We start from the raw sequence: 6749 nt of genomic DNA, 5'->3' as shown, positions 1-6749 counted from the left end.
CATTTAGGTCTTTAATCCATGTTGAGTTTGTCTTTGTATATGGTGTGAAGTAAAGGTCTTGTTTCATTCTTCTATAAATCAATTTCCAGTTTTGCCAGCACCATTTGTTGAAAAGACTATCTCTTACCTATTTAATGTGTTTTGGCCCTTTGTCAAAGATGAGTTGACTGTATGTGGATGGATTCACTTCTGGATTCTCAATTCAATTCCATTGATCTATGAATCTTTCCTTGTAGAGTACCAGGCTGTTTTGATCACTGTGGCTGAGGAGTAATTTTTGAGATCAAGGAGAGAGAGGCCTCCAACTTTGTTCTTCTTCTTAAGCAGTGCTTTATCTGAGCTCTCTTTCCTCTCCATGTAAAGTTTGTGGTAATTTTTTCCATCTCTTGAAAGAATGATTTTGGCATCTGGACTTGTATTGTGTTTTATCTATAGATTGCTTTGGGTATATTGACATTTTCACCATGTTAAGACTTCCTTTGCATAAGCAAGGTACATTCTTTCATTTTTGTAAATCTCTTTTTTGGTTTCTTCTAGTAGTATTTTTTTGTTTTTTAAAGTTTTTATTGTGAATTGAGTGATAGTTTACATGGGGGAACATCAGTTTGTTTCATTGCAATGATTACAATCCCCTGCATGCTTCATCATTCAGCAATATATATATTTGGATATGCACCAAAACACTCAGGACTATATAATCATTCAAACAACCAAAGGGCACACCCTGCCCCCTGGCCACCAGCACATATCCTGTCTTCCTCCATGAGTCTAGAATCCTTAGCTGTTCCTTCTCTCCATTTCATCATCTCTGCCTCCATCTCTGGTGTCACCGCTAGTCTGGGTAGGGTCCCACACTCCATTCCCGCTTTTCTTCCTTGATGGTCCCAAGGTTCTCAGCTCTGGGATTGTAAGATTGACCACTCACCGCTTTTTGCTACAAAATGTCTACCTTTACAGTTGTGACAATCACAATTAGTTATGATAACAATTACTCATTAAATCATGAGAGTCTTGTCCTCATCTCCTTTCACCAGACCCATCTAGACAAGATTCTACCCACCCCTCCCCCACCCCTGCACACTCTGAATCTAACCTCCCTCTTGAAAACTTGTAAGCCAGTCACTTTGTGCTTTTACAGCCCCCACCCCCCATTTTAGGTAGCCAGTGTCTAAGTTGCCCATCCCTATCAATCTCCAACCTTGTATACAGAGGGTACGGAAACAATCCTTGCTAAAAAAATTATTTCCTTCTTGGTTGGTATTTTAAGCTACTACATCCATAAGTAAGGAACTCTTGTAGCATAGTGGTTATGAATTGGGCTGTGAACCACAAGGTCAGCAGTTCAAAACTACCAGCTGTTCCTCAGGAGAAAGACGAGGCTTTCTGCTCCTTTAAAGATTTATAGCTTCGGAAACCCTGTACAGGGTTGCTGAGTCAGAACCGACTCCACAGCACATCACCACCACCACCACCACATCCATAAGTATTGGTCAAGTTCATCAGACTGTAGCGATTTACACCTTTCCCTCTTTTCCTTCCATTAGTTGGGTTCTGAAGATCCAGCCATTGATGCTAGGTCCAATGGCACTGTCTGCAAGTTTGGGATCCCTTGTGCATATCCCCTCTTCATATCACCTGGACGCTTCACTCTCAGCATTAGCCCTCCGTGGCTATGTCCTTGTTCATGGGATCAGGAGTCCCCAGGTCTCACCATACTTTGGGCCAACCAGCTCTCACCATACTCCAGGTCAATGGGAGTCTATGTATCTTGGTTGGACTCAGCCTACCTCTTCACTGCGGCTTTTCCCCCACTTTCTCTCACCAGTAGACCAATGTGGTCACCAGCAAGCTTACATGCCTGCTCATGTACTCCCTTTAAGTTTCAGTCTTGGGAGGGGGTTTGTCCTGAAGGGACTTGTTTGCCTTGATGGCTCCCCGGTGAACAATTTGCTTGTTCTTGTAGTTTGAAGTAGTGTTTTGTAGTTTACTTTATATAGATCTTTTTTTAAGCTTTCATTATGAATTATTTTATTATGAAGTGATAGTTTACTTTGTAGAAAATTGGTTTTGCACTCAGCCAATCCTATTTTGTTTCATAGCAATGACTACAATTCCCTCCATGCACCATCAGTTAACAGTATTTACCTCTATTCCGTTTTTTTAGATGTACACAAAAACATGCAGGAATATATAATTGTTTAAAAAGCCAAAGGGCACATTCTGCAAGCTAGCCACCTGCCCCCAGCATGCAGCCTTTCTCTTTTTGAGTCTAGAGTCCTTAGCTGCTCTATCTCTCTGTGTTCTCATCTCTGCAGCACCAGAGATGTTGCTGCTTCTATGGTTAGCATCCCATGTTCTCTTTTTCTGCTCTCTTGATGGTCCTAAGGTCCTCTGCTCCTGGAATGTAAAATTAACTACTCCCCCCTTTTTGTTACACAACTTCTACCTTTACAGTTGTGACGATCACAATTAGTCATAACAATTACTCACTACTGAATTAAAAAAAAAAAAAATCCTATTCCCAACTCCTTTTACCATACCCATCTTGTTGTAGTTGTTAAGTGCCGTTGAGTTGGTTCCGACCCATAGCGACCCTGTACAGGGTTTCCGAGGCTGTAAATCTTTACGGGAGCAGAAAGCCTCATCTTTCTCCCACGGAGCAGCTGGTAGTTTCGAACTGCTGACCTTGCGGTTCACAGCCCGATTCGTAACCACTACGCTACCATACCCATCTAGACAAGATGAAAACTATTCAGTGGGGAATCTGCTTTTCCCTACTTGCTCTGAAACTAAACTCCCTCTGGAAAACTTGTAAGCCAGCCATTTTGTGCCTTTATAGCTCCCCTATTTTAGGTAGTCAATGTCTAAGTTGCCTGTCCCTATCAACCCTGTATACTGAGGGGATAGGCTTGATCCTTGTTGAAGACTCCTTCCCTCTCAGTTGGTACTTTGAGCAACTACATCCATAAGTAAAGGTCAAATTCATAAAATTGTAGCAATTTACACTTGTTTCCTATATCAAATTTCTTTGTTTTCCTCTAGTTGAGTTCTGATGCTCAAGCCATCCAAGCTAGGTGAAATGGGTACTATCTGGAGGTTGAGGCATTCTTTTATGCCTCCCCCACTTCATATCAGCTGGACACTTCACTCTCAGGTCTAGCTCCCCGTGGCTAGGTCAGTGTACACGGGCTCAAGAGTTCCCAAGTCTCCCAAAACTTCAGACCAACCAGCCCTTCCTCTGTTGTTCTGTTCAAATAACTGTCTCTTGGTCTATGTACAGGTTCCTCATGAGCACAATTAAGTGTTCTTGAATATCACTTATTTGCAATGTTATCCAAAGCTTGTCATGATCCACAATTGAAAGTGTTTGCATAGTCAATAAAGCACAAGTAAACACTGTTCTGGTATTCTCTGATTTCAGCCAAAGATCCATCTGATGTCAGCAATGATATCCCTAGTTCTACATGCTCTTCTGAATCTGATTTGAATTTCTAGCAGTTCCCTGTCAATGTACTTTCGCAACCATTTTTTACATTAACTTCAGCAAAATTTTACTTACATGTAATATTAATGATATTGTTTGATTGGGTCACCTCTTTTTGGAATGCACACAGATGGGGATCTCTTCTAATGGGTTGGCCAGGTAGCTGTCTTCCAAATTTTTTGGCATAGACAAGTGAGCGCCTCTGGTGCTGCATTAGTTTATGAAGATTTCTATTTGTATTCCGTCAATTCCTGAAGCCTTATTTTTTTTGCCAGTGCCTTCAGTGTAGCTTGAACTTCTTCCTTCAGTTCCACTGACTCTTGATTATATACTACCTCCTTAAATGGTTGAACACAGAGTGTTGCTTTTTGGTACAGTGACTGTGAATTCCTTCTATCTTTTTTTGATACTTTCAGCATCATTCAATATTGTGCCACAGAATTCTTCAAGGCTTGAATTTTTCCTTCAGTTCTTTCAGCTTGAGAAATGCTGAGTGTGTTCTTTCTCTTTGGTTTTCTAACTCCAGGTCTTTGTATATTTCATAATAGTATTTTACTTTGTCTTCTGAAGTTGCTCTTAAATATTCTGTTGAGTTTTTATTTCCTCATTTCTTCCATTCACTTTAGCTTCTCTATACTGGAGAGCAAGTTTCAGAGTCTCTTCTTTCTTTCCTGTCTTTCTAAAGATCTTTTGCTTTTTACTGTATGATATTCTTTTTTTATTAAACATTTTTTGTGAATTGAATGTTTACTGAGCAGATATCAGTTTTACATTCAACAAATCATACATTGTTTCAAATCATACATTTCAGTGATTGCAATCCCTTCCATGCAAAAATAGCTATCCCACTTCCTTGCTGTGGTCCTTATTTTCATTTCACCCACCTTCTCAACCCTTCTGAACTTCATCCTTAGGTAAATGTTACCCTTTTTATCTTGAATGGTTGACCATTTCACAGTAAGCATACCTTCTTGTTGTTGTTAAGTACTGTTGAGTTAGTTCCGGCTCATAGAGACCCTGTATAGGGTTTCCAAAGAGCGGCTGGTGGGTATGAACCACCAACCTTGCGGCTCACTGACCTTGCAGTCCAGCACATTATCCTGCATCATCACACCAAGACTCCATAAGCTTACCTTAGTGTTGTTCTCCCCACCTGCAGAACTATTTATTGCTTAGTTGAAAATTGGGCCACAAGGTTGAGTTCCATTCCAGACCTGAAGGGTGGCTGAGGGCCATAGTCTTGGGTCCCTCCTGTATCTGAGTAGTAAGCCCAGTTTAAAAATAATAATAATTTTGAGTTTCACTTCACATTTTCTCCCACTCTATCTAAGACCTTCTAATGTGATCCCTTTCAGAGCCTTGGTAGCCAGGCACCATCTAGTTCTGGTCTCAGAATCTTTGAGAGTGATATTTACATGTTCCATTAGTCCATTGGACCAATTGATTCCAAGCATTTAAAATTTTCATCACTCTTCTTTCTTCTGCATATGGAAAGATCAAAAGCTGTACCTCAGATGGTTGCTGATGAGCTTTTGGCATGTTGTTCTTGATGTCATCCCCCAAAATCAAATCTGTCCTTGAGATGGTCTCTAAATTCAGGTGGGATATATTCAAAGTCATATTTCCGCTCTCGTGAATGAAAACTTGTTTTCATTTTCTTTAGCTTTAGCCTGAACTTGCATATGAACAACTGATGGTCTCTTCCAGTCTTTCTCTGGAATTTTTTTTTTATTTTTTTTTTATGTTTTATTGTGAATTATGTGATAGTTTACATGGGAGAACATTAGCTTTATATTCATCCTACCGTATATCGTTTCATTGCCATGGTTACAGTCCCCTCCTTGTATCATCAACCAACCAAAGGGTATATCCTGCAAGCCTGCCCCCCAGTCATCAGCACACAGTCCCTCTTCCTCTCTGGGTCACTGCTTCTCTGGATAGGGTCTTGCACTCCGCTCTTCTCCCTTGATGGATCCAGAAACCTTGGCTCCTGGACTGCATAGTCAATCATTCCCCTCCTTTTGCTACAAAACATCCACCTTTACATTTCCAACCCTCTCAGTCCTGATAACAATTATTCACCATCGTACCAGAGGTTGCCCCATCTCCTTTCATTAGCCCTGCCCAGACAGACTGGATAACACTCAGTGGAGATTGTACCTTCCTCTGTGCCCTCTGGATCTAGGTTCCCTCTTGAAAGCTTGTAAACCAGTCACTTCTTGCTCCCCACCCCCATTTTGGGTAGCCAATGTCCAACTTGGAGGGGGTGGGAATGATCCTCACTATAAAGATTAGTTCCCGCTTTTGAGCTACTGCATCCATAGGTGTAGGTCAAGTTCATCCAATTGTATCAGATTACTCATTTTTTTCCCGCTTCTTTCTTCTTCTAGTTGAGCTCTGGTTATCCAGTCATTGAAGTCAGGTCAAGTGGGTATTATCTGCAAGTGTGGATGTTCTTATGCATATGCCCCCTGGACTTTTGGCTGATGATATTGTTCTTCTACATTGGCTCTTTCCACAAATGTAGTCTAGTTAATCCTTGTATATTCCATCTGGTGAGGTCCACACGTACAGCTTTTATGTTGTTCAAAAAAGATATTTACTACTACTACTGTTAAAGACCAGATGATCAGTACTGACTAAACAGAAGCCCTCATTCGTAATGTTCTGCAAAATGTTCTGTGGCTGAAATGTTTGGACCTCCTGAGAACCATGTCTGTGCCCAGGTTCTGGATAAGACCCTGGATGAGAAAGGGCTTGGAAGTAGAGACTGTGGCGATGATGAAGATGAGTGTATTGGAGGTTCTGGAGATGGGGTGATGAAAGTCAAGAACCAGCTCCACTTCTTTGCACAGCTAGTTTATGATCTGGATGTGGAGGACACGCCTGGAAGCAAGCAAGAAAATCATAAGGACAATGAAATTGCAGCCTCTCACAACGTCGGGAATGGGCATTCCCCGCTGAAGGTTCTAACCAGCCTGGTGGTCTATGTGGTGTGCTTTTTCTTCTTGGTGCTCTGACTGCCTAGTGCACGACCCTTTGGCTGCCTGTCAGCACCCTGTGGTCTTCCTCTATAAAGGGAACCACCTTCTTATTTTTTTTATCTTATATACCTCCTCCAGCCGTTCAGTAGAGAACTAACCATGAGTTGTTTTTGAAAATCCAATGGGATCTTTATGAGGAAGGTAAATTTTAGTGGTAATATAAATTTTCCTTTTTCAAAGAGAAAAAACATCAAATTGTTTCCTATGTTTGGCTGGTAGAA

This window comes from Chrysochloris asiatica, unplaced genomic scaffold (assembly GCF_000296735.1).
Source record: "Chrysochloris asiatica unplaced genomic scaffold, ChrAsi1.0 scaffold00124, whole genome shotgun sequence".
Lineage (NCBI taxonomy): Eukaryota > Metazoa > Chordata > Mammalia > Afrosoricida > Chrysochloridae > Chrysochloris > Chrysochloris asiatica.
This window is presented reverse-complemented; position numbering follows the sequence as displayed.